Source organism: Pongo pygmaeus, chromosome 3, assembly GCF_028885625.2.
Source record: "Pongo pygmaeus isolate AG05252 chromosome 3, NHGRI_mPonPyg2-v2.0_pri, whole genome shotgun sequence".
NCBI lineage: Eukaryota > Metazoa > Chordata > Mammalia > Primates > Hominidae > Pongo > Pongo pygmaeus.
The window spans coordinates 75,732,352-75,760,324 of NC_072376.2; positions in this window are offsets into that span (position 1 = coordinate 75,732,352).

Here is a 27,973-nt window from a genome sequence, read left to right on the forward strand (position 1 = left end):
ACACTTCTTATGAAAGAGCAGCTTTGAAACACTCTTTTTGTAGAATCTGCAAGTGTTCGTTTGGAGCGCTTTGAGGCCTATGGTGGAAAAGGAAATATCTTCACATATAAACCAGGCAGAAGCATTCTCAGAAACCTCTTTATGATGTGTGCATTCAACTCGGAGAGATAAGCCTTCCTTTTGATAGAGCAGTTTTGAAACTGTGTTTTGGCAGAATCTGCAAGTGGATACTTGGAGCCCTTTCAGGCCTTCGTTGCAAACGGGAATATCTTCCGATAAAAACGAAACAGAAACCTTCTGTGAAACTGCTTTGTGAAGTATGAATCCAACTCACAGAGTTGAACACTTCTTTTGAAAGAGCAGCTTTGAAACACTCTTTTTGTAGAATCTACATGTGTTCATTTGGAGCGCTTTGAGGCCTATGGTGGAAAAGGAAATATCGTCACATAATACCTAGACAGAAGCATTCTTTGAAACTTCTTTATGATGTGTGCATTCAACTCACAGAGTTGAACTTTCCTTTTCATGGAGCAGTTTGGAAAGAGTCTTTTTGCAGCATCTGCAATAGGATACTTGGAGCTCTTTCAGGCCTTTGTTAGAAGCGGGAATATCTTCCCATAAAAACTGGACAGAAGCATTCTCACAAACTGCTTTGTGATGTGTGTGTTCAACTCACAGAGGTGAACCTTTCCTTTGCTAGAGCAGTTATGAAACACTCTTTTTGTAGAATCTGCAAGTGTTCATTTGGAGCGATTTGAGGCCTATGGTGGAAAAAGAAATATCTTCACATAAAACCTAGACAGAAGCATTCTTTGAAACTTCTTTATGATGTGTGCATTCAACTCACAGAGTTGAACCTTCTTTTTCATGGAGCAGTTTGGAAAGAGTCTTTTTGCAGCATCTGCAAGTGGATATTTGGAGCTCTTTCAGGCCTTTGCTAGAAGCGGGAATATCTTCCCATAAAAACTGGACAGAAGCATTCTCACAAACTGCTTTGAGATGTGTGTGTTCAACTCACAGAGGTGAACCTTTCCTTTGCTAGAGCAGTTATGAAACACTCTTTTTGTAGAATCTGCAAGTTTTCATTTGGAGCGATTTGAGGCCTATGGTGGAAAAAGAAATATCTTCATATATAAACAAGGCAGAAGCATTCTCAGAAAGCTCTTTATGATGTGTGCATTCAACTCAGAGAGATAAGCCTTCCTTTTGATAGAGCAGTTTTGCAACTGTGTTTTTGCAGAATCTGCAAGTGGATATTTGGAGCCCTTTCAGGCCTTCGTTGGAAACGGGAATATCTTCCCATAAAAACTAAACAGAAGCGTTCTGTGAAACTCCTTTGTGAAGTATGAATCCAACTCACAGAGTTGAACACTTCTTTTGAAAGAGCAGCTTTGAAACACTCTTTTTGTAGAATCTGCAAGTGTTCGTTTGGAGCGCTTTGAGGCCTATGGTGGAAAAGGAAATATCTTCACATATAAACCAGGCAGAAGCATTCTCAGAAACCTCTTTATGATGTGTGCATTCAACTCGGAGAGATAAGCCTTCCTTTTGATAGAGCAGTTTTGAAACTGTGTTTTGGCAGAATCTGCAAGTGGATACTTGGAGCCCTTTCAGGCCTTCGTTGCAAACGGGAATATCTTCCCATAAAAACGAAACAGAAACCTTCTGTGAAACTGCTTTGTGAAGTATGAATCCAACTCACAGAGTTGAACACTTCTTTTGAAAGAGCAGCTTTGAAACACTCTTTTTGTAGAATCTACATGTGTTCATTTGGAGCGCTTTGAGGCCTATGGTGGAAAAGGAAATATCGTCACATAATACCTAGACAGAAGCATTCTTTGAAACTTCTTTATGATGTGTGCATTCAACTCACAGAGTTGAACTTTCCTTTTCATGGAGCAGTTTGGAAAGAGTCTTTTTGCAGCATCTGCAATAGGATACTTGGAGCTCTTTCAGGCCTTTGTTAGAAGCGGGAATATCTTCCCATAAAAACTGGACAGAAGCATTCTCACAAACTGCTTTGTGATGTGTGTGTTCAACTCACAGAGGTGAACCTTTCCTTTGCTAGAGCAGTTATGAAACACTCTTTTTGTAGAATCTGCAAGTGTTCATTTGGAGCGATTTGAGGCCTATGGTGGAAAAAGAAATATCTTCATATATAAACAAGGCAGAAGCATTCTAAGAAAGCTCTTTATGATGTGTGCATTCAACTCAGAGAGATAAGCCTTCCTTTTGATAGAGCAGTTTTGCAACTGTGTTTTTGCAGAATCTGCAAGTGGATATTTGGAGTCCTTTCAGGCCTTCGTTGGAAACGAGAATATCTTCCCATAAAAACTAAACAGAAGAGTTCTGTGAAACTCCTTTGTGAAGTATGAATCCAACTCACAGAGTTGAACACTTCTTTTGAAAGAGCAGCTTTGAAACACTCTTTTTGTAGAATCTGCAAGTGTTCGTTTGGAGCGCTTTGAGGCCTATGGTGGAAAAGGAAATATCTTCACATATAAACCAGGCAGAAGCATTCTCAGAAACCTCTTTATGATGTGTGCATTCAACTCGGAGAGATAAACCTTCCTTTTGATAGAGCAGTTTTGAAACTGTGTTTTGGCAGAATCTGCAAGGGGATACTTGGAGCCCTTTCAGGCCTTCGTTGCAAACGGGAATATCTTCCGATAAAAACGAAACAGAAACCTTCTGTGAAACTGCTTTGTGAAGTATGAATCCACCTCACAGAGTTGAACACTTCTTTTGAAAGAGCAGCTTTGAAACACTCTTTTTGTAGAATCTACATGTGTTCATTTGGAGCGCTTTGAGGCCTATGGTGGAAAAGGAAATATCGTCACATAATACCTAGACAGAAGCATTCTTTGAAACTTCTTTATGATGTGTGCATTCAACTCACAGAGTTGAACTTTCCTTTTCATGGAGCAGTTTGGAAAGAGTCTTTTTGCAGCATCTGCAATAGGATACTTGGAGCTCTTTCAGGCCTTTGTTAGAAGCGGGACTATCTTCCCATAAAAACTGGACAGAAGCATTCTCACAAACTGCTTTGTGATGTGTGTGTTCAACTCACAGAGGTGAACCTTTCCTTTGCTAGAGCAGTTATGAAACACTCTTTTTGTAGAATCTGCAAGTGTTCATTTGGAGCGATTTGAGGCCTATGGTGGAAAAAGAAATATCTTCATATATAAACAAGGCAGAAGCATTCTCAGAAAGCTCTTTATGATGTGTGCATTCAACTCAGAGAGATAAGCCTTCCTTTTGATAGAGCAGTTTTGCAACTGTGTTTTTGCAGAATCTGCAAGTGGATATTTGGAGCCCTTTCAGGCCTTCGTTGGAAACGGGAATATCTTCCATTAAAAACTAAACAGAAGAGTTCTGTGAAACTGCTTTGTGTAGTATGAATCCAACTTACATAGTTGAACACTTCCTTTCAAAGAGCAGTTTTGAAACACTCTTTTTGTAGAATCTGCATGTGTTCGTTTGGAGCGCTTTGAGGCCTATGGTGGAAAAGGAAATATCTTCACATATAATCCAGGCAGAAGCATTCTCAGAAACCTCTTTATGATGTGTGCATTCAACTCGGAGAGATAAGCCTTCCTTTTGATAGAGCAGTTTTGCAACTGTGTTTTTGCAGAATCTGCAAGTGTATATTTGGAGCCCTTTCAGGCCTTCGTTGGAAACGGGAATATCTTCCCATAAAAACTAAACAGAAGCGTTCTGTGAAACTCCTTTGTGAAGTATGAATCCAACTCACAGAGTTGAACACTTCTTTTGAAAGAGCAGCTTTGAAACACTCTTTTTGTAGAATCTGCAAGTGTTCATTTGGAGCGCTTTGAGGCCTATGGTGGAAAAGGAAATATCTTCACATAAAACCTAGACAGAAGCATTCTTTGAAACTTCTTTATGATGTGTGCATTCAACTCACAGAGTTGAACATTCCTTTTCATGGAGCAGTTTGGAAAGAGTCTTTTTGCAGCATCTGCAAGTGGATATTTGGAGCTCTTTCAGGCCTTTGTTAGAAGCGGGAATATCTTCCCATTAAAACTGGACAGAAGCATTCTCACAAACTGCTTTGTGATGTGTGTGTTCAACTCACAGAGGTGAACATTTCCTTTGCTAGAGCAGTTATGAAACACTCTTTTTGTAGAATCTGCAAGTGTTCATTTGAAGCGCTTTGAGGCCTATGGTGGAAAAAGAAACATCTTCACATAAAACCTAGACAGAAGCATTCTTTGAAACTTCTTTATGATGTGTGCATTCAACTCACAGAGTTGAACCTTCTTTTTCATGGAGCAGTTTGGAAAGAGTCTTTTTGCAGCATCTGCAAGTGGATATTTGGAGCTCTTTCAGGCCTTTGCTAGAAGCGGGAATATCTTCCCATAAAAACTGGACAGAAGCATTCTCACAAACTGCTTTGTGATGTGTGTGTTCAACTCACAGAGGTGAACCTTTCCTTTGCTAGAGCAGTTATGAAACACTCTTTTTGTAGAATCTGCAAGTGTTCATTTGGAGCGATTTGAGGCCTATGGTGGAAAAAGAAATATCTTCATATATAAACAAGGCAGAAGCATTCTCAGAAAGCTCTTTATGATGTGTGCATTCAACTCAGAGAGATAAGCCTTCCTTTTGATAGAGCAGTTTTGAAACTGTATTTTTGCAGAATCTGCAAGTGGATATTTGGAGCCCTTTCAGGCCTTCGTTGGAAATGGGAATATCTTCCCATAAAAACTAAACAGAAGAGTTCTGTGAAACTGCTTTGTGTAGTATGAATCCAACTCACAGAGTTGAACACTTCCTTTGAAAGAGCAGTTTTGAAACACTCTTTTTGTAGAATCTGCAAGTGTTCGTTTGGAGCGCTTTGAGGCCTATGGTGGAAAAGGAAATATCTTCACATATAAACCAGGCAGAAGCATTCTCAGAAACCTCTTTATGATGTGTGCATTCAACTCGGAGAGATAAGCCTTCCTTTTGATAGAGCAGTTTTGAAACTGTGTTTTGGCAGAATCTGCAAGTGGATACTTGGAGCCCTTTCAGGCCTTCGTTGCAAACGGGAATATCTTCCGATAAAAACGAAACAGAAACCTTCTGTGAAACTGCTTTGTGAAGTATGAATCCACCTCACAGAGTTGAACACTTCTTTTGAAAGAGCAGCTTTGAAACACTCTTTTTGTAGAATCTACATGTGTTCATTTGGAGCGCTTTGAGGCCTATGGTGGAAAAGGAAATATCGTCACATAATACCTAGACAGAAGCATTCTTTGAAACTTCTTTATGATGTGTGCATTCAACTCACAGAGTTGAACTTTCCTTTTCATGGAGCAGTTTGGAAAGAGTCTTTTTGCAGCATCTGCAATAGGATACTTGGAGCTCTTTCAGGCCTTTGTTAGAAGCGGGACTATCTTCCCATAAAAACTGGACAGAAGCATTCTCACAAACTGCTTTGTGATGTGTGTGTTCAACTCACAGAGTTGAACCTTTCCTTTGCTAGAGCAGTTATGAAACACTCTTTTTGTAGAATCTGCAAGTGTTCATTTGGAGCGATTTGAGGCCTATGTTGGAAAAAGAAATATCTTCATATATAAACAAGGCAGAAGCATACTCAGAAAGCTCTTTATGATGTGTGCATTCAACTCAGAGAGATAAGCCTTCCTTTTGATAGAGCAGTTTTGCAACTGTGTTTTTGCAGAATCTGCAAGTGGATATTTGGAGCCCTTTCAGGCCTTCGTTGGAAACGGGAACATCTTCCATTAAAAACTAAACAGAAGAGTTCTGTGAAACTGCTTTGTGTAGTATGAATCCAACTTACAGAGTTGAACACTTCCTTTCAAAGAGCAGTTTTGAAACACTCTTTTTGTAGAATCTGCAAGTGTTCGTTTGGAGCGCTTTGAGGCCTATGGTGGAAAAGGAAATATCTTCACATATAATCCAGGCAGAAGCATTCTCAGAAACCTCTTTATGATGTGTGCATTCAACTCGGAGAGATAAGCCTTCCTTTTGATAGAGCAGTTTTGCAACTGTGTTTTTGCAGAATCTGCAAGTGTATATTTGGAGCCCTTTCAGGCCTTCGTTGGAAACGGGAATATCTTCCCATAAAAACTAAACAGAAGCGTTCTGTGAAACTCCTTTGTGAAGTATGAATCCAACTCACAGAGTTGAACACTTCTTTTGAAAGAGCAGCTTTGAAACACTCTTTTTGTAGAATCTGCAAGTGTTCATTTGGAGCGCTTTGAGGCCTATGGTGGAAAAGGAAATATCTTCACATAAAACCTAGACAGAAGCATTCTTTGAAACTTCTTTATGATGTGTGCATTCAACTCACAGAGTTGAACATTCCTTTTCATGGAGCAGTTTGGAAAGAGTCTTTTTGCAGCATCTGCAAGTGGATATTTGGAGCTCTTTCAGGCCTTTGTTAGAAGCGGGAATATCTTCCCATTAAAACTGGACAGAAGCATTCTCACAAACTGCTTTGTGATGTGTGTGTTCAACTCACAGAGGTGAACATTTCCTTTGCTAGAGCAGTTATGAAACACTCTTTTTGTAGAATCTGCAAGTGTTCATTTGAAGCGCTTTGAGGCCTATGGTGGAAAAAGAAACATCTTCACATAAAACCTAGACAGAAGCATTCTTTGAAACTTCTTTATGATGTGTGCATTCAACTCACAGAGTTGAACCTTCTTTTTCATGGAGCAGTTTGGAAAGAGTCTTTTTGCAGCATCTGCAAGTGGATATTTGGAGCTCTTTCAGGCCTTTGCTAGAAGCGGGAATATCTTCCCATAAAAACTGGACAGAAGCATTCTCACAAACTGCTTTGTGATGTGTGTGTTCAACTCACAGAGGTGAACCTTTCCTTTGCTAGAGCAGTTATGAAACACTCTTTTTGTAGAATCTGCAAGTGTTCATTTGGAGCGATTTGAGGCCTATGGTGGAAAAAGAAATATCTTCATATATAAACAAGGCAGAAGCATTCTCAGAAAGCTCTTTATGATGTGTGCATTCAACTCAGAGAGATAAGCCTTCCTTTTGATAGAGCAGTTTTGAAACTGTATTTTTGCAGAATCTGCAAGTGGATATTTGGAGCCCTTTCAGGCCTTCGTTGGAAATGGGAATATCTTCCCATAAAAACTAAACAGAAGAGTTCTGTGAAACTGCTTTGTGTAGTATGAATCCAACTCACAGAGTTGAACACTTCCTTTGAAAGAGCAGTTTTGAAACACTCTTTTTGTAGAATCTGCAAGTGTTCGTTTGGAGCGCTTTGAGGCCTATGGTGGAAAAGGAAATATCTTCACATATAAACCAGGCAGAAGCATTCTCAGAAACCTCTTTATGATGTGTGCATTCAACTCGGAGAGATAAGCCTTCCTTTTGATAGAGCAGTTTTGAAACTGTGTTTTGGCAGAATCTGCAAGTGGATACTTGGAGCCCTTTCAGGCCTTCGTTGCAAACGGGAATATCTTCCGATAAAAACGAAACAGAAACCTTCTGTGAAACTGCTTTGTGAAGTATGAATCCACCTCACAGAGTTGAACACTTCTTTTGAAAGAGCAGCTTTGAAACACTCTTTTTGTAGAATCTACATGTGTTCATTTGGAGCGCTTTGAGGCCTATGGTGGAAAAGGAAATATCGTCACATAATACCTAGACAGAAGCATTCTTTGAAACTTCTTTATGATGTGTGCATTCAACTCACAGAGTTGAACTTTCCTTTTCATGGAGCAGTTTGGAAAGAGTCTTTTTGCAGCATCTGCAATAGGATACTTGGAGCTCTTTCAGGCCTTTGTTAGAAGCGGGACTATCTTCCCATAAAAACTGGACAGAAGCATTCTCACAAACTGCTTTGTGATGTGTGTGTTCAACTCACAGAGTTGAACCTTTCCTTTGCTAAAGCAGTTATGAAACACTCTTTTTGTAGAATCTGCAAGTGTTCATTTGGAGCGATTTGAGGCCTATGTTGGAAAAAGAAATATCTTCATATATAAACAAGGCAGAAGCATACTCAGAAAGCTCTTTATGATGTGTGCATTCAACTCAGAGAGATAAGCCTTCCTTTTGATAGAGCAGTTTTGCAACTGTGTTTTTGCAGAATCTGCAAGTGGATATTTGGAGCCCTTTCAGGCCTTCGTTGGAAACGGGAATATCTTCCATTAAAAACTAAACAGAAGAGTTCTGTGAAACTGCTTTGTGTAGTATGAATCCAACTTACAGAGTTGAACACTTCCTTTCAAAGAGCAGTTTTGAAACACTCTTTTTGTAGAATCTGCAAGTGTTCGTTTGGAGCGCTTTGAGGCCTATGGTGGAAAAGGAAATATCTTCACATATAATCCAGGCAGAAGCATTCTCAGAAACCTCTTTATGATGTGTGCATTCAACTCGGAGAGATAAGCCTTCCTTTTCATAGAGCAGTTTTGAAACTGTGTTTTGGCAGAATCTGCAAGTGGATACTTGGAGCCCTTTCAGGCCTTCGTTGCAAACGGGAATATCTTCCGATAAAAACGAAACAGAAACCTTCTGTGAAACTGCTTTGTGAAGTATGAATCCACCTCACAGAGTTGAACACTTCTTTTGAAAGAGCAGCTTTGAAACACTCTTTTTGTAGAATCTACATGTGTTCATTTGGAGCGCTTTGAGGCCTATGGTGGAAAAGGAAATATCGTCACATAATACCTAGACAGAAGCATTCTTTGAAACTTCTTTATGATGTGTGCATTCAACTCACAGAGTTGAACTTTCCTTTTCATGGAGCAGTTTGGAAAGAGTCTTTTTGCAGCATCTGCAATAGGATACTTGGAGCTCTTTCAGGCCTTTGTTAGAAGCGGGACTATCTTCCCATAAAAACTGGACAGAAGCATTCTCACAAACTGCTTTGTGATGTGTGTGTTCAACTCACAGAGGTGAACCTTTCCTTTGCTAGAGCAGTTATGAAACACTCTTTTTGTAGAATCTGCAAGTGTTCATTTGGAGCGATTTGAGGCCTATGGTGGAAAAAGAAATATCTTCATATATAAACAAGGCAGAAGCATTCTCAGAAAGCTCTTTATGATGTGTGCATTCAACTCAGAGAGATAAGCCTTCCTTTTGATAGAGCAGTTTTGAAACTGTATTTTTGCAGAATCTGCAAGTGGATATTTGGAGCCCTTTCAGGCCTTCGTTGGAAACGGGAATATCTTCCCATAAAAACTAAACAGAAGAGTTCTGTGAAACTGCTTTGTGTAGTATGAATCCAACTCACAGAGTTGAACACTTCCTTTGAAAGAGCAGTTTTGAAACACTCTTTTTGTAGAATCTGCAAGTGTTCGTTTGGAGCGCTTTGAGGCCTATGGTGGAAAAGGAAATATCTTCACATATAAACCAGGCAGAAGCATTCTCAGAAACCTCTTTATGATGTGTGCATTCAACTCGGAGAGATAAGCCTTCCTTTTGATAGAGCAGTTTTGAAACTGTGTTTTGGCAGAATCTGCAAGTGGATACTTGGAGCCCTTTCAGGCCTTCGTTGCAAACGGGAATATCTTCCGATAAAAACGAAACAGAAACCTTCTGTGAAACTGCTTTGTGAAGTATGAATCCAACTCACAGAGTTGAACACTTCTTTTGAAAGAGCAGCTTTGAAACACTCTTTTTGTAGAATCTACATGTGTTCATTTGGAGCGCTTTGAGGCCTATGGTGGAAAAGGAAATATCGTCACATAATACCTAGACAGAAGCATTCTTTGAAACTTCTTTATGATGTGTGCATTCAACTCACAGAGTTGAACTTTCCTTTTCATGGAGCAGTTTGGAAAGAGTCTTTTTGCAGCATCTGCAATAGGATACTTGGAGCTCTTTCAGGCCTTTGTTAGAAGCGGGACTATCTTCCCATAAAAACTGGACAGAAGCATTCTCACAAACTGCTTTGTGATGTGTGTGTTCAACTCACAGAGGTGAACCTTTCCTTTGCTAGAGCAGTTATGAAACACTCTTTTTGTAGAATCTGCAAGTGTTCATTTGGAGCGATTTGAGGCCTACGGTGGAAAAAGAAATATCTTCATATATAAACAAGGCAGAAGCATTCTCAGAAAGCTCTTTATGATGTGTGTATTCAACTCAGAGAGATAAGCCTTCCTTTTGATAGAGCAGTTTTGCAACTGTGTTTTTGCAGAATCTGCAAGTGGATATTTGGAGCCCTTTAAGGCCTTCGTTGGAAACGGGAATATCTTCCCATAAAAACTAAACAGAAGCGTTCTGTGAAACTCCTTTGTGAAGTATGAATCCAACTCACAGAGTTGAACACTTCTTTTGAAAGAGCAGCTTTGAAACACTCTTTTTGTAGAATCTGCAAGTGTTCGTTTGGAGCGCTTTGAGGCCTATGGTGGAAAAGGAAATATCTTCACATATAAACCAGGCAGAAGCATTCTCAGAAACCTCTTTATGATGTGTGCATTCAACTCGGAGAGATAAGCCTTCCTTTTGATAGAGCAGTTTTGAAACTGTGTTTTGGCAGAATCTGCAAGTGGATACTTGGAGCCCTTTCAGGCCTTCGTTGCAAACGGGAATATCTTCCGATAAAAACGAAACAGAAAACTTCTGTGAAACTGCTTTGTGAAGTATGAATCCAACTCACAGAGTTGAACACTTCTTTTGAAAGAGCAGCTTTGAAACACTCTTTTTGTAGAATCTACATGTGTTCATTTGGAGCGCTTTGAGGCCTATGGTGGAAAAGGAAATATCGTCACATAATACCTAGACAGAAGCATTCTTTGAAACTTCTTTATGATGTGTGCATTCAACTCACAGAGTTGAACTTTCCTTTTCATGGGGTAGTTTGGAAAGAGTCTTTTTGCAGCATCTGCAATAGGATACTTGGAGCTCTTTCAGGCCTTTGTTAGAAGCGGGAATATCTTCCCATAAAAACTGGACAGAAGCATTCTCACAAACTGCTTTGTGATGTGTGTGTTCAACTCACAGAGGTGAACCTTTCCTTTGCTAGAGCAGTTATGAAACACTCTTTTTGTAGAATCTGCAAGTGTTCATTTGGAGCGATTTGAGGCCTATGGTGGAAAAAGAAATATCTTCATACATAAACAAGGCAGAAGCATTCTCAGAAAGCTCTTTATGATGTGTGCATTCAACTCAGAGAGATAAGCCTTCCTTTTGATAGAGCAGTTTTGCAACTGTGTTTTTGCAGAATCTGCAAGTGGATATTTGGAGCCCTTTCAGGCCTTCGTTGGAAACGGGAATATCTTCCATTAAAAACTAAACAGAAGAGTTCTGTGAAACCGCTTTGTGTAGTATGAATCCAACTTACAGAGTTGAACACTTCCTTTCAAAGAGCAGTTTTGAAACACTCTTTTTGTAGAATCTGCAAGTGTTCGTTTGGAGCGCTTTGAGGCCTATGGTGGAAAAGGAAATATCTTCACATATAATCCAGGCAGAAGCATTCTCAGAAACCTCTTTATGATGTGTGCATTCAACTCGGAGAGATAAGCCTTCCTTTTGATAGAGCAGTTTTGCAACTGTGTTTTTGCAGAATCTGCAAGTGTATATTTGGAGCCCTTTCAGGCCTTCGTTGGAAACGGGAATATCTTCCCATAAAAACTAAACAGAAGCGTTCTGTGAAACTCCTTTGTGAAGTATGAATCCAACTCACAGAGTTGAACACTTCTTTTGAAAGAGCAGCTTTGAAACACTCTTTTTGTAGAATCTGCAAGTGTTCATTTGGAGCGCTTTGAGGCCTATGGTGGAAAAGGAAATATCTTCACATAAAACCTAGACAGAAGCATTCTTTGAAACTTCTTTATGATGTGTGCATTCAACTCACAGAGTTGAACATTCCTTTTCATGGAGCAGTTTGGAAAGAGTCTTTTTGCAGCATCTGCAAGTGGATATTTGGAGCTCTTTCAGGCCTTTGTTAGAAGCGGGAATATCTTCCCATTAAAACTGGACAGAAGCATTCTCACAAACTGCTTTGTGATGTGTGTGTTCAACTCACAGAGGTGAACATTTCCTTTGCTAGAGCAGTTATGAAACACTCTTTTTGTAGAATCTGCAAGTGTTCATTTGGAGCGCTTTGAGGCCTATGGTGGAAAAAGAAATATCTTCACATAAAACCTAGACAGAAGCATTCTTTGAAACTTCTTTATGATGTGTGCATTCAACTCACAGAGTTGAACCTTCTTTTTCATGGAGCAGTTTGGAAAGAGTCTTTTTGCAGCATCTGCAAGTGGATATTTGGAGCTCTTTCAGGCCTTTGCTAGAAGCGGGAATATCTTCCCATAAAAACTGGACAGAAGCATTCTCACAAACTGCTTTGTGATGTGTGTGTTCAACTCACAGAGGTGAACCTTTCCTTTGCTAGAGCAGTTATGAAACACTCTTTTTGTAGAATCTGCAAGTGTTCATTTGGAGCGATTTGAGGCCTATGGTGGAAAAAGAAATATCTTCATATATAAACAAGGCAGAAGCATTCTCAGAAAGCTCTTTATGATGTGTGTATTCAACTCAGAGAGATAAGCCTTCCTTTTGATAGAGCAGTTTTGCAACTGTGTTTTTGCAGAATCTGCAAGTGGATATTTGGAGCCCTTTCAGGCCTTCGTTGGAAACGGGAATATCTTCCCATAAAAACTAAACAGAAGCGTTCTGTGAAACTCCTTTGTGAAGTATGAATCCAACTCACAGAGTTGAACACTTCTTTTGAAAGAGCAGCTTTGAAACACTCTTTTTGTAGAATCTGCAAGTGTTCGTTTGGAGCGCTTTGAGGCCTATGGTGGAAAAGGAAATATCTTCACATATAAACCAGGCAGAAGCATTCTCAGAAACCTCTTTATGATGTGTGCATTCAACTCGGAGAGATAAGCCTTCCTTTTGATAGAGCAGTTTTGAAACTGTGTTTTGGCAGAATCTGCAAGTGGATACTTGGAGCCCTTTCAGGCCTTCGTTGCAAACGGGAATATCTTCCGATAAAAACGAAACAGAAACCTTCTGTGAAACTGCTTTGTGAAGTATGAATCCAACTCACAGAGTTGAACACTTCTTTTGAAAGAGCAGCTTTGAAACACTCTTTTTGTAGAAACTACATGTGTTCATTTGGAGCGCTTTGAGGCCTATGGTGGAAAAGGAAATATCGTCACATAATACCTAGACAGAAGCATTCTTTGAAACTTCTTTATGATGTGTGCATTCAACTCACAGAGTTGAACTTTCCTTTTCATGGAGCAGTTTGGAAAGAGTCTTTTTGCAGCATCTGCAATAGGATACTTGGAGCTCTTTCAGGCCTTTGTTAGAAGCGGGAATATCTTCCCATAAAAACTGGACAGAAGCATTCTCACAAACTGCTTTGTGATGTGTGTGTTCAACTCACAGAGGTGAACCTTTCCTTTGCTAGAGCAGTTATGAAACACTCTTTTTGTAGAATCTGCAAGTGTTCATTTGGAGCGATTTGAGGCCTATGGTGGAAAAAGAAATATCTTCATATATAAACAAGGCAGAAGCATTCTCAGAAAGCTCTTTATGATGTGTGCATTCAACTCAGAGAGATAAGCCTTCCTTTTGATAGAGCAGTATTGCAACTGTGTTTTTGCAGAATCTGCAAGTGGATATTTGGAGCCCTTTCAGGCCTTCGTTGGAAACGGGAATATCTTCCCATAAAAACAAAACAGAAGCGTTCTGTGAAACTCCTTTGTGAAGTATGAATTCAACTCACAGAGTTGAACACTTCTTTTGAAAGAGCAGCTTTGAAGCACTCTTTTTGTAGAATCTGCAAGTGTTCGTTTGGAGCGCTTTGAGGCCTATGGTGGAAAAGGAAATATCTTCACATATAAACCAGGCAGAAGCATTCTCAGAAAACTCTTTATGATGTGTGCATTCAACTCGGAGAGATAAGCCTTCCTTTTCATAGAGCAGTTTTGAAACTGTGTTTTGGCAGAATCTGCAAGTGGATACTTGGAGCCCTTTCAGGCCTTCGTTGCAAACGAGAATATCTTCCGATAAAAACGAAACAGAAACCTTCTGTGAAACTGCTTTGTGAAGTATGAATCCACCTCACAGAGTTGAACACTTCTTTTGAAAGAGCAGCTTTGAAACACTCTTTTTGTAGAATCTACATGTGTTCATTTGGAGCGCTTTGAGGCCTATGGTGGAAAAGGAAATATCGTCACATAATACCTAGACAGAAGCATTCTTTGAAACTTCTTTATGATGTGTGCATTCAACTCACAGAGTTGAACTTTCCTTTTCATGGAGCAGTTTGGAAAGAGTCTTTTTGCAGCATCTGCAATAGGATACTTGGAGCTCTTTCAGGCCTTTGTTAGAAGCGGGACTATCTTCCCATAAAAACTGGACAGAAGCATTCTCACAAACTGCTTTGTGATGTGTGTGTTCAACTCACAGAGGTGAACCTTTCCTTTGCTAGAGCAGTTATGGAACACTCTTTTTGTAGAATCTGCAAGTGTTCATTTGGAGCGATTTGAGGCCTATGGTGGAAAAAGAAATATCTTCATATATAAACAAGGCAGAAGCATTCTCAGAAAGCTCTTTATGATGTGTGCATTCAACTCAGAGAGATAAGCCTTCCTTTTGATAGAGCAGTTTTGCAACTGTGTTTTTGCAGAATCTGCAAGTGGATATTTGGAGCCCTTTCAGGCCTTCGTTGGAAACGGGAATATCTTCCCATAAAAACTAAACAGAAGCGTTCTGTGAAACTCCTTTGTGAAGTATGAATCCAACTCACAGAGTTGAACACTTCTTTTGAAAGAGCAGCTTTGAAACACTCTTTTTGTAGAATCTGCAAGTGTTCGTTTGGAGCGCTTTGAGGCCTATGGTGGAAAAGGAAATATCTTCACATATAAACCAGGCAGAAGCATTCTCAGAAACCTCTTTATGATGTGTGCATTCAACTCGGAGAGATAAGCCTTCCTTTTGATAGAGCAGTTTTGAAACTGTGTTTTGGCAGAATCTGCAAGTGGATACTTGGAGCCCTTTCAGGCCTTCGTTGCAAACGGGAATATCTTCCGATAAAAACGAAACAGAAACCTTCTGTGAAACTGCTTTGTGAAGTATGAATCCAACTCACAGAGTTGAACACTTCTTTTGAAAGAGCAGCTTTGAAACACTCTTTTTGTAGAATCTACATGTGTTCATTTGGAGCGCTTTGAGGCCTATGGTGGAAAAGGAAATATCGTCACATAATACCTAGACAGAAGCATTCTTTGAAACTTCTTTATGATGTGTGCATTCAACTCACAGAGTTGAACTTTCCTTTTCATGGAGCAGTTTGGAAAGAGTCTTTTTGCAGCATCTGCAATAGGATACTTGGAGCTCTTTCAGGCCTTTGTTAGAAGCGGGAATATCTTCCCATAAAAACTGGACAGAAGCATTCTCACAAACTGCTTTGTGATGTGTGTGTTCAACTCACAGAGGTGAACCTTTCCTTTGCTAGAGCAGTTATGAAACACTCTTTTTGTAGAATCTGCAAGTGTTCATTTGGAGCGATTTGAGGCCTATGGTGGAAAAAGAAATATCTTCATATATAAACAAGGCAGAAGCATTCTCAGAAAGCTCTTTATGATGTGTGCATTCAACTCAGAGAGATAAGCCTTCCTTTTGATAGAGCAGTATTGCAACTGTGTTTTTGCAGAATCTGCAAGTGGATATTTGGAGCCCTTTCAGGCCTTCGTTGGAAACGGGAATATCTTCCCATAAAAACTAAACAGAAGCGTTCTGTGAAACTCCTTTGTGAAGTATGAATTCAACTCACAGAGTTGAACACTTCTTTTGAAAGAGCAGCTTTGAAGCACTCTTTTTGTAGAATCTGCAAGTGTTCGTTTGGAGCGCTTTGAGGCGTATGGTGGAAAAGGAAATATCTTCACATATAAACCAGGCAGAAGCATTCTCAGAAACCTCTTTATGATGTGTGCATTCAACTCGGAGAGATAAGCCTTCCTTTTTCATAGAGCAGTTTTGAAACTGTGTTTTGGCAGAATCTGCAAGTGGATACTTGGAGCCCTTTCAGGCCTTCGTTGCAAACGGGAATATCTTCCGATAAAAACGAAACAGAAACCTTCTGTGAAACTGCTTTGTGAAGTATGAATCCAACTCACAGAGTTGAACACTTCTTTTGAAAGAGCAGCTTTGAAACACTCTTTTTGTAGAATCTACATGTGTTCATTTGGAGCGCTTTGAGGCCTATGGTGGAAAAGGAAATATCGTCACATAATACCTAGACAGAAGCATTCTTTGAAACTTCTTTATGATGTGTGCATTCAACTCACAGAGTTGAACTTTCCTTTTCATGGGGCAGTTTGGAAAGAGTCTTTTTGCAGCATCTGCAATAGGATACTTGGAGCTCTTTCAGGCCTTTGTTAGAAGCGGGAATATCTTCCCATAAAAACTGGACAGAAGCATTCTCACAAACTGCTTTGTGATGTGTGTGTTCAACTCACAGAGGTGAACCTTTCCTTTGCTAGAGCAGTTATGAAACACTCTTTTTGTAGAATCTGCAAGTGTTCATTTGGAGCGATTTGAGGCCTATGGTGGAAAAAGAAATATCTTCATATATAAACAAGGCAGAAGCATTCTCAGAAAGCTCTTTATGATGTGTGCATTCAACTCAGAGAGATAAGCCTTCCTTTTGATAGAGCAGTTTTGCAACTGTGTTTTTGCAGAATCTGCAAGTGGATATTTGGAGCCCTTTCAGGCCTTCGTTGGAAACGGGAATATCTTCCATTAAAAACTAAACAGAAGAGTTCTGTGAAACTGCTTTGTGTAGTATGAATCCAACTTACAGAGTTGAACACTTCCTTTCAAAGAGCAGTTTTGAAACACTCTTTTTGTAGAATCTGCAAGTGTTCGTTTGGAGCGCTTTGAGGCCTATGGTGGAAAAGGAAATATCTTCACATATAATCCAGGCAGAAGCATTCTCAGAAACCTGTTTATGATGTGTGCATTCAACTCGGAGAGATAAGCCTTCCTTTTGATAGAGCAGTTTTGCAACTGTGTTTTTGCAGAATCTGCAAGTGTATATTTGGAGCCCTTTCAGGCCTTCGTTGGAAACGGGAATATCTTCCCATAAAAACTAAACAGAAGCGTTCTGTGAAACTCCTTTGTGAAGTATGAATCCAACTCACAGAGTTGAACACTTCTTTTGAAAGAGCAGCTTTGAAACACTCTTTTTGTAGAATCTGCAAGTGTTCATTTGGAGCGCTTTGAGGCCTATGGTGGAAAAGGAAATATCTTCACATAAAACCTAGACAGAAGCATTCTTTGAAACTTCTTTATGATGTGTGCATTCAACTCACAGAGTTGAACATTCCTTTTCATGGAGCAGTTTGGAAAGAGTCTTTTTGCAGCATCTGCAAGTGGATATTTGGAGCTCTTTCAGGCCTTTGTTAGAAGCGGGAATATCTTCCCATTAAAACTGGACAGAAGCATTCTCACAAACTGCTTTGTGATGTGTGTGTTCAACTCACAGAGGTGAACATTTCCTTTGCTAGAGCAGTTATGAAACACTCTTTTTGTAGAATCTGCAAGTGTTCATTTGGAGCGCTTTGAGGCCTATGGTGGAAAAAGAAATATCTTCACATAAAACCTAGACAGAAGCATTCTTTGAAACTTCTTTATGATGTGTGCATTCAACTCACAGAGTTGAACCTTCTTTTTCATGGAGCAGTTTGGAAAGAGTCTTTTTGCAGCATCTGCAAGTGGATATTTGGAGCTCTTTCAGGCCTTTGCTAGAAGCGGGAATATCTTCCCATGAAAACTAAACAGAAGAGTTCTGTGAAACTCCTTTGTGAAGTATGAATCCAACTCACAGAGTTGAACACTTCTTTTGAAAGAGCAGCTTTGAAACACTCTTTTTGTAGAATCTGCAAGTGTTCGTTTGGAGCGCTTTGAGGCCTATGGTGGAAAAGGAAATATCTTCACATATAAACCAGGCAGAAGCATTCTCAGAAACCTCTTTATGATGTGTGCATTCAACTCGGAGAGATAAGCCTTCCTTTTGATAGAGCAGTTTTGAAACTGTGTTTTGGCAGAATCTGCAAGTGGATACTTGGAGCCCTTTCAGGCCTTCGTTGCAAACGGGAATATCTTCCGATAAAAACGAAACAGAAACCTTCTGTGAAACTGCTTTGTGAAGTATGAATCCACCTCACAGAGTTGAACACTTCTTTTGAAAGAGCAGCTTTGAAACACTCTTTTTGTAGAATCTACATGTGTTCATTTGGAGCGCTTTGAGGCCTATGGTGGAAAAGGAAATATCGTCACATAATACCTAGACAGAAGGATTCTTTGAAACTTCTTTATGATGTGTGCATTCAACTCACAGAGTTGAACTTTCCTTTTCATGGAGCAGTTTGGAAAGAGTCTTTTTGCAGCATCTGCAAGTGGATATTTGGAGCTCTTTCAGGCCTTTGTTAGAAGCGGGAATATCTTCCCATAAAAACTAAAGAGAAGCGTTCTGTGAAACTGCTTTGTGTAGTATGAATCCAACTCACAGAGTTGAACACTTCCTTTGAAAGAGCAGTTATGAAACACTCTTTTTGTAGAATCTGCAAGTGTTCGTTTGGAGCGCTTTGAGGCCTATGGTGGAAAAGGAAATATCTTCACATATAAACCAGGCAGAAGCATTCTCAGAAACCTCTTTATGATGTGTGCATTCAACTCGGAGAGATAAGCCTTCCTTTTGATAGAGCAGTTTTGCAACTGTGTTTTTGCAGAATCTGCAAGTGTATATTTGGAGCCCTTTCAGGCCTTCGTTGGAAACGGGAATATCTTCCCATAAAAACTAAACAGAAGCGTTCTGTGAAACTCCTTTGTGAAGTATGAATCCAACTCACAGAGTTGAACACTTCTTTTGAAAGAGCAGCTTTGAAACACTCTTTTTGTAGAATCTGCAAGTGTTCATTTGGAGCGCTTTGAGGCCTATGGTGGAAAAGGAAATATCTTCACATAAAACCTAGACAGAAGCATTCTTTGAAACTTCTTTATGATGTGTGCATTCAACTCACAGAGTTGAACATTCCTTTTCATGGAGCAGTTTGGAAAGAGTCTTTTTGCAGCATCTGCAAGTGGATATTTGGAGCTCTTTCAGGCCTTTGTTAGAAGCGGGAATATCTTCCCATTAAAACTGGACAGAAGCATTCTCACAAACTGCTTTGTGATGTGTGTGTTCAACTCACAGAGGTGAACATTTCCTTTGCTAGAGCAGTTATGAAACACTCTTTTTGTAGAATCTGCAAGTGTTCATTTGGAGCGCTTTGAGGCCTATGGTGGAAAAAGAAATATCTTCACATAAAACCTAGACAGAAGCATTCTTTGAAACTTCTTTATGATGTGTGCATTCAACTCACAGAGTTGAACCTTCTTTTTCATGGAGCAGTTTGGAAAGAGTCTTTTTGCAGCATCTGCAAGTGGATATTTGGAGCTCTTTCAGGCCTTTGCTAGAAGCGGGAATATCTTCCCATAAAAACTGGACAGAAGCATTCTCACAAACTGCTTTGTGATGTGTGTGTTCAACTCACAGAGGTGAACCTTTCCTTTGCTAGAGCAGTTATGAAACACTCTTTTTGTAGAATCTGCAAGTGTTCATTTGGAGCGATTTGAGGCCTATGGTGGAAAAAGAAATATCTTCATATATAAACAAGGCAGAAGCATTCTCAGAAAGCTCTTTATGATGTGTGCATTCAACTCAGAGAGATAAGCCTTCCTTTTGATAGAGCAGTTTTGCAACTGTGTTTTTGCAGAATCTGCAAGTGGATATTTGGAGTCCTTTCAGGCCTTCGTTGGAAACGGGAATATCTTCCCATGAAAACTAAACAGAAGAGTTCTGTGAAACTCCTTTGTGAAGTATGAATCCAACTCACAGAGTTGAACACTTCTTTTGAAAGAGCAGCTTTGAAACACTCTTTTTGTAGAATCTGCAAGTGTTCGTTTGGAGCGCTTTGAGGCCTATGGTGGAAAAGGAAATATCTTCACATATAAACCAGGCAGAAGCATTCTCAGAAACCTCTTTATGATGTGTGCATTCAACTCGGAGAGATAAGCCTTCCTTTTGATAGAGCAGTTTTGAAACTGTGTTTTGGCAGAATCTGCAAGTGGATACTTGGAGCCCTTTCAGGCCTTCGTTGCAAAAGGGAATATCTTCCGATAAAAACGAAACAGAAACATTCTGTGAAACTGCTTTGTGAAGTATGAATCCACCTCACAGAGTTGAACACTTCTTTTGAAAGAGCAGCTTTGAAACACTCTTTTTGTAGAATCTACATGTGTTCATTTGGAGCGCTTTGAGGCCTATGGTGGAAAAGGAAATATCGTCACATAATACCTAGACAGAAGCATTCTTTGAAACTTCTTTATGATGTGTGCATTCAACTCACAGAGTTGAACTTTCCTTTTCATGGAGCAGTTTGGAAAGAGTCTTTTTGCAGCATCTGCAATAGGATACTTGGAGCTCTTTCAGGCCTTTGTTAGAAGCGGGACTATCTTCCCATAAAAACTGGACAGAAGCATTCTCACAAACTGCTTTGTGATGTGTGTGTTCAACTCACAGAGGTGAACCTTTCCTTTGCTAGAGCAGTTATGAAACACTCTTTTTGTAGAATCTGCAAGTGTTCATTTGGAGCGATTTGAGGCCTATGGTGGAAAAAGAAATATCTTCATATATAAACAAGGCAGAAGCATTCTCAGAAAGCTCTTTATGATGTGTGCATTCAACTCAGAGAGATAAGCCTTCCTTTTGATAGAGCAGTTTTGCAACTGTGTTTTTGCAGAATCTGCAAGTGGATATTTGGAGTCCTTTCAGGCCTTCGTTGGAAACGAGAATATCTTCCCATAAAAACTAAACAGAAGAGTTCTGTGAAACTCCTTTGTGAAGTATGAATCCAACTCACAGAGTTGAACACTTCTTTTGAAAGAGCAGCTTTGAAACACTCTTTATGTAGAATCTGCAAGTGTTCGTTTGGAGCGCTTTGAGGCCTATGGTGGAAAAGGAAATATCTTCACATATAAACCAGGCAGAAGCATTCTCAGAAACCTCTTTATGATGTGTGCATTCAACTCGGAGAGATAAACCTTCCTTTTGATAGAGCAGTTTTGAAACTGTGTTTTGGCAGAATCTGCAAGTGGATACTTGGAGCCCTTTCAGGCCTTCGTTGCAAACGGGAATATCTTCCGATAAAAACGAAACAGAAACCTTCTGTGAAACTGCTTTGTGAAGTATGAATCCACCTCACAGAGTTGAACACTTCTTTTGAAAGAGCAGCTTTGAAACACTCTTTTTGTAGAATCTACATGTGTTCATTTGGAGCGCTTTGAGGCCTATGGTGGAAAAGGAAATATCGTCACATAATACCTAGACAGAAGGATTCTTTGAAACTTCTTTATGATGTGTGCATTCAACTCACAGAGTTGAACTTTCCTTTTCATGGAGCAGTTTGGAAAGAGTCTTTTTGCAGCATCTGCAAGTGGATATTTGGAGCTCTTTCAGGCCTTTGTTAGAAGCGGGAATATCTTCCCATAAAAACTAAAGAGAAGCGTTCTGTGAAACTGCTTTGTGTAGTATGAATCCAACTCACAGAGTTGAACACTTCCTTTGAAAGAGCAGTTATGAAACACTCTTTTTGTAGAATCTGCAAGTGTTCGTTTGGAGCGCTTTGAGGCCTATGGTGGAAAAGGAAATATCTTCACATATAAACCAGGCAGAAGCATTCTCAGAAACCTCTTTATGATGTGTGCATTCAACTCGGAGAGATAAGCCTTCCTTTTGATAGAGCAGTTTTGCAACTGTGTTTTTGCAGAATCTGCAAGTGTATATTTGGAGCCCTTTCAGGCCTTCGTTGGAAACGGGAATATCTTCCCATAAAAACTAAACAGAAGCGTTCTGTGAAACTCCTTTGTGAAGTATGAATCCAACTCACAGAGTTGAACACTTCTTTTGAAAGAGCAGCTTTGAAACACTCTTTTTGTAGAATCTGCAAGTGTTCATTTGGAGCGCTTTGAGGCCTATGGTGGAAAAGGAAATATCTTCACATAAAACCTAGACAGAAGCATTCTTTGAAACTTCTTTATGATGTGTGCATTCAACTCACAGAGTTGAACATTCCTTTTCATGGAGCAGTTTGGAAAGAGTCTTCTTGCAGCATCTGCAAGTGGATATTTGGAGCTCTTTCAGGCCTTTGTTAGAAGCGGGAATATCTTCCCATTAAAACAGGACAGAAGCATTCTCACAAACTGCTTTGTGATGTGTGTGTTCAACTCACAGAGGTGAACCTTTCCTTTGCTAGAGCAGTTATGAAACACTCTTTTTGTAGAATCTGCAAGTGTTCATTTGGAGCGCTTTGAGGCCTATGGTGGAAAAAGAAATATCTTCACATAAAACCTAGACAGAAGCATTCTTTGAAACTTCTTTATGATGTGTGCATTCAACTCACAGAGTTGAACCTTCTTTTTCATGGAGCAGTTTGGAAAGAGTCTTTTTGCAGCATCTGCAAGTGGATATTTGGAGCTCTTTCAGGCCTTTGTTAGAAGCGGGAATATCTTCCCATAAAAACTAAACCGAAGCATTCTCACAAACTGCTTTGCGATGTGTGTGTTCAACTCACAGAGGTGAACCTTTCCTTTGCTAGAGCAGTTATGAAACACTCTTTTTGTAGAATCTGCAAGTGTTCATTTGGAGCGCTTTGAGGCCTATGGTGGAAAAAGAAATATCTTCATATATAAACAAGGCAGAAGCATTCTCAGAAACCCCTTTATGATGTGTGCATTCAACTCAGAGAGATAAGCCTTCCTTTTGATAGAGCAGTTTTGAACCTGTGTTTTTGCAGAATCTGCAAGTGGATATTTGGAGCCCTTTCAGGCCTTCGTTGGAAACGGGAATATCTTCCCATAAAAACTAAACAGAAGAGTTCTGTGAAACTGCTTTGTGTAGTATGAATCCAACTCACAGAGTTGAACACTTCCTTTGAAAGAGCAGTTTTGAAACACTCTTTTTGTAGAATCTGCAAGTGTTCGTTTGGAGCGCTTTGAGGCCTATGGTGGAAAAGGAAATATCTTCACATATAAACCAGGCAGAAGCATTCTCAGAAACCTCTTTATGATGTGTGCATTCAACTCGGAGAGATAAGCCTTCCTTTTGATAGAGCAGTTTTGAAAGTGTGTTTTGGCAGAATCTGCAAGTGGATACTTAGAGCCCTTTCAGGCCTTCGTTGCAAACGGGAATATCTTCGCATAAAAACGAAACAGAAACGTTCTGTGAAACTCCTTTGTGAAGTATGAATCCAACTCACAGAGTTGAACACTTCTTTTGAAAGAGCAGCTTTGAAACACTCTTTTTGTAGAATCTGCAAGTGTTCATTTGGAGCGCTTTGAGGCCTATGGTGGAAAAGGAAATATCGTCACATAATACCTAGACAGAAGCATTCTTTGAAACTTCTTTATGATGTGTGCATTCAACTCACAGAGTTGAACTTTCCTTTTCATGGAGCAGTTTGGAAAGAGTCTTTTTGCAGCATCTGCAATAGGATACTTGGAGCTCTTTCAGGCCTTTGTTAGAAGCGGGAATATCTTCCCATAAAAACTGGACAGAAGCATTCTCACAAACTGCTTTGTGATGTGTGTGTTCAACTCACAGAGGTGAACCTTTCCTTTGCTAGAGCAGTTATGAAACACTCTTTTTGTAGAATCTGCAAGTGTTCATTTGGAGCGATTTGAGGCCTATGGTGGAAAAAGAAATATCTTCATATATAAACAAGGCAGAAGCATTCTCAGAAAGCTCTTTATGATGTGTGCATTCAACTCAGAGAGATAAGCCTTCCTTTTGATAGAGCAGTATTGCAACTGTGTTTTTGCAGAATCTGCAAGTGGATATTTGGAGCCCTTTCAGGCCTTCGTTGGAAACGGGAATATCTTCCCATAAAAACTAAACAGAAGCGTTCTGTGAAACTCCTTTGTGAAGTATGAATTCAACTCACAGAGTTGAACACTTCTTTTGAAAGAGCAGCTTTGAAGCACTCTTTTTGTAGAATCTGCAAGTGTTCGTTTGGAGCGCTTTGAGGCCTATGGTGGAAAAGGAAATATCTTCACATATAAACCAGGCAGAAGCATTCTCAGAAAACTATTTATGATGTGTGCATTCAACTCGGAGAGATAAGCCTTCCTTTTCATAGAGCAGTTTTGAAACTGTGTTTTGGCAGAATCTGCAAGTGGATACTTGGAGCCCTTTCAGGCCTTCGTTGCAAACGGGAATATCTTCCGATAAAAACGAAACAGAAACCTTCTGTGAAACTGCTTTGTGAAGTATGAATCCAACTCACAGAGTTGAACACTTCTTTTGAAAGAGCAGCTTTGAAACACTCTTTTTGTAGAATCTACATGTGTTCATTTGGAGCGCTTTGAGGCCTATGGTGGAAAAGGAAATATCGTCACATAATACCTAGACAGAAGCATTCTTTGAAACTTCTTTATGATGTGTGCATTCAACTCACAGAGTTGAACTTTCCTTTTCATGGAGCAGTTTGGAAAGAGTCTTTTTGCAGCATCTGCAAGTGGATATTTGGAGCTCTTTCAGGCCTTTGTTAGAAGCGGGAATATCTTCCCATAAAAACTAAACCGAAGCATTCTCACAAACTGCTTTGTGATGTGTGTGTTCAACTCACAGAGGTGAACCTTTCCTTTGCTAGAGCAGTTATGAAACACTCTTTTTGTAGAATCTGCAAGTGTTCATTTGGAGCGCTTTGAGGCCTATGGTGGAAAAAGAAATATCTTCACATAAAACCTAGACAGAAGCATTCTTTGAAACTTCTTTATGATGTGTGCATTCAACTCACAGAGTTGAACCTTCTTTTTCATGGAGCAGTTTGGAAAGAGTCTTTTTGCAGCATCTGCAAGTGGATATTTGGAGCTCTTTCAGGCCTTTGCTAGAAGCGGGAATATCTTCCCATAAAAACTGGACAGAAGCATTCTCACAAACTGCTTTGTGATGTGTGTGTTCAACTCACAGAGGTGAACCTTTCCTTTGCTAGAGCAGTTATGAAACACTCTTTTTGTAGAATCTGCAAGTGTTCATTTGGAGCGATTTGAGGCCTATGGTGGAAAAAGAAATATCTTCATATATAAACAAGGCAGAAGCATTCTCAGAAAGCTCTTTATGATGTGTGCATTCAACTCAGAGAGATAAGCCTTCCTTTTGATAGAGCAGTTTTGCAACTGTGTTTTTGCAGAATCTGCAAGTGGATATTTGGAGTCCTTTCAGGCCTTCGTTGGAAACGGGAATATCTTCCCATGAAAACTAAACAGAAGAGTTCTGTGAAACTCCTTTGTGAAGTATGAATCCAACTCACAGAGTTGAACACTTCTTTTGAAAGAGCAGCTTTGAAACACTCTTTTTGTAGAATCTGCAAGTGTTCGTTTGGAGCGCTTTGAGGCCTATGGTGGAAAAGGAAATATCTTCACATATAAACCAGGCAGAAGCATTCTCAGAAACCTCTTTATGATGTGTGCATTCAACTCGGAGAGATAAGCCTTCCTTTTGATAGAGCAGTTTTGAAACTGTGTTTTGGCAGAATCTGCAAGTGGATACTTGGAGCCCTTTCAGGCCTTCGTTGCAAAAGGGAATATCTTCCGATAAAAACGAAACAGAAACCTTCTGTGAAACTGCTTTGTGAAGTATGAATCCACCTCACAGAGTTGAACACTTCTTTTGAAAGAGCAGCTTTGAAACACTCTTTTTGTAGAATCTACATGTGTTCATTTGGAGCGCTTTGAGGCCTATGGTGGAAAAGGAAATATCGTCACATAATACCTAGACAGAAGCATTCTTTGAAACTTCTTTATGATGTGTGCATTCAACTCACAGAGTTGAACTTTCCTTTTCATGGAGCAGTTTGGAAAGAGTCTTTTTGCAGCATCTGCAATAGGATACTTGGAGCTCTTTCAGGCCTTTGTTAGAAGCGGGACTATCTTCCCATAAAAACTGGACAGAAGCATTCTCACAAACTGCTTTGTGATGTGTGTGTTCAACTCACAGAGGTGAACCTTTCCTTTGCTAGAGCAGTTATGAAACACTCTTTTTGTAGAATCTGCAAGTGTTCATTTGGAGCGATTTGAGGCCTATGGTGGAAAAAGAAATATCTTCATATATAAACAAGGCAGAAGCATTCTCAGAAAGCTCTTTATGATGTGTGCATTCAACTCAGAGAGATAAGCCTTCCTTTTGATAGAGCAGTTTTGCAACTGTGTTTTTGCAGAATCTGCAAGTGGATATTTGGAGTTTTTTCAGGCCTTCGTTGGAAACGAGAATATCTTCCCATAAAAACTAAACAGAAGAGTTCTGTGAAACTCCTTTGTGAAGTATGAATCCAACTCACAGAGTTGAACACTTCTTTTGAAAGAGCAGCTTTGAAACACTCTTTTTGTAGAATCTGCAAGTGTTCGTTTGGAGCGCTTTGAGGCCTATGGTGGAAAAGGAAATATCTTCACATATAAACCAGGCAGAAGCATTCTCAGAAACCTCTTTATGATGTGTGCATTCAACTCGGAGAGATAAGCCTTCCTTTTGATAGAGCAGTTTTGAAAGTGTGTTTTGGCAGAATCTGCAAGTGGATACTTAGAGCCCTTTCAGGCCTTCGTTGCAAACGGGAATATCTTCGCATAAAAACGAAACAGAAACGTTCTGTGAAACTCCTTTGTGAAGTATGAATCCAACTCACAGAGTTGAACACTTCTTTTGAAAGAGCAGCTTTGAAACACTCTTTTTGTAGAATCTGCAAGTGTTCATTTGGAGCGCTTTGAGGCCTATGGTGGAAAAGGAAATATCGTCACATAATACCTAGACAGAAGCATTCTTTGAAACTTCTTTATGATGTGTGCATTCAACTCACAGAGTTGAACTTTCCTTTTCATGGAGCAGTTTGGAAAGAGTCTTTTTGCAGCATCTGCAATAGGATACTTGGAGCTCTTTCAGGCCTTTGTTAGAAGCGGGAATATCTTCCCATAAAAACTGGACAGAAGCATTCTGACAAACTGCTTTGTGATGTGTGTGTTCAACTCACAGAGGTGAACCTTTCCTTTGCTAGAGCAGTTATGAAACACTCTTTTTGTAGAATCTGCAAGTGTTCATTTGGAGCGATTTGAGGCCTATGGTGGAAAAGGAATATCTTCATATATAAACAAGGCAGAAGCATTCTCAGAAAGCTCTTTATGATGTGTGCATTCAACTCAGAGAGATAAGCCTTCCTTTTGATAGAGCAGTATTGCAACTGTGTTTTTGCAGAATCTGCAAGTGGATATTTGGAGCCCTTTCAGGCCTTCGTTGGAAACGGGAATATCTTCCCATAAAAACTAAACAGAAGCGTTCTGTGAAACTCCTTTGTGAAGTATGAATTCAACTCACAGAGTTGAACACTTCTTTTGAAAGAGCAGCTTTGAAGCACTCTTTTTGTAGAATCTGCAAGTGTTCGTTTGGAGCGCTTTGAGGCCTATGGTGGAAAAGGAAATATCTTCACATATAAACCAGGCAGAAGCATTCTCAGAAAACTATTTATGATGTGTGCATTCAACTCGGAGAGATAAGCCTTCCTTTTCATAGAGCAGTTTTGAAACTGTGTTTTGGCAGAATCTGCAAGTGGATACTTGGAGCCCTTTCAGGCCTTCGTTGCAAACGGGAATATCTTCCGATAAAAACGAAACAGAAACCTTCTGTGAAACTGCTTTGTGAAGTATGAATCCAACTCACAGAGTTGAACACTTCTTTTGAAAGAGCAGCTTTGAAACACTCTTTTTGTAGAATCTACATGTGTTCATTTGGAGCGCTTTGAGGCCTATGGTGGAAAAGGAAATATCGTCACATAATACCTAGACAGAAGCATTCTTTGAAACTTCTTTATGATGTGTGCATTCAACTCACAGAGTTGAACTTTCCTTTTCATGGAGCAGTTTGGAAAGAGTCTTTTTGCAGCATCTGGAAGTGGATATTTGGAGCTCTTTCAGGCCTTTGTTAGAAGCGGGAATATCT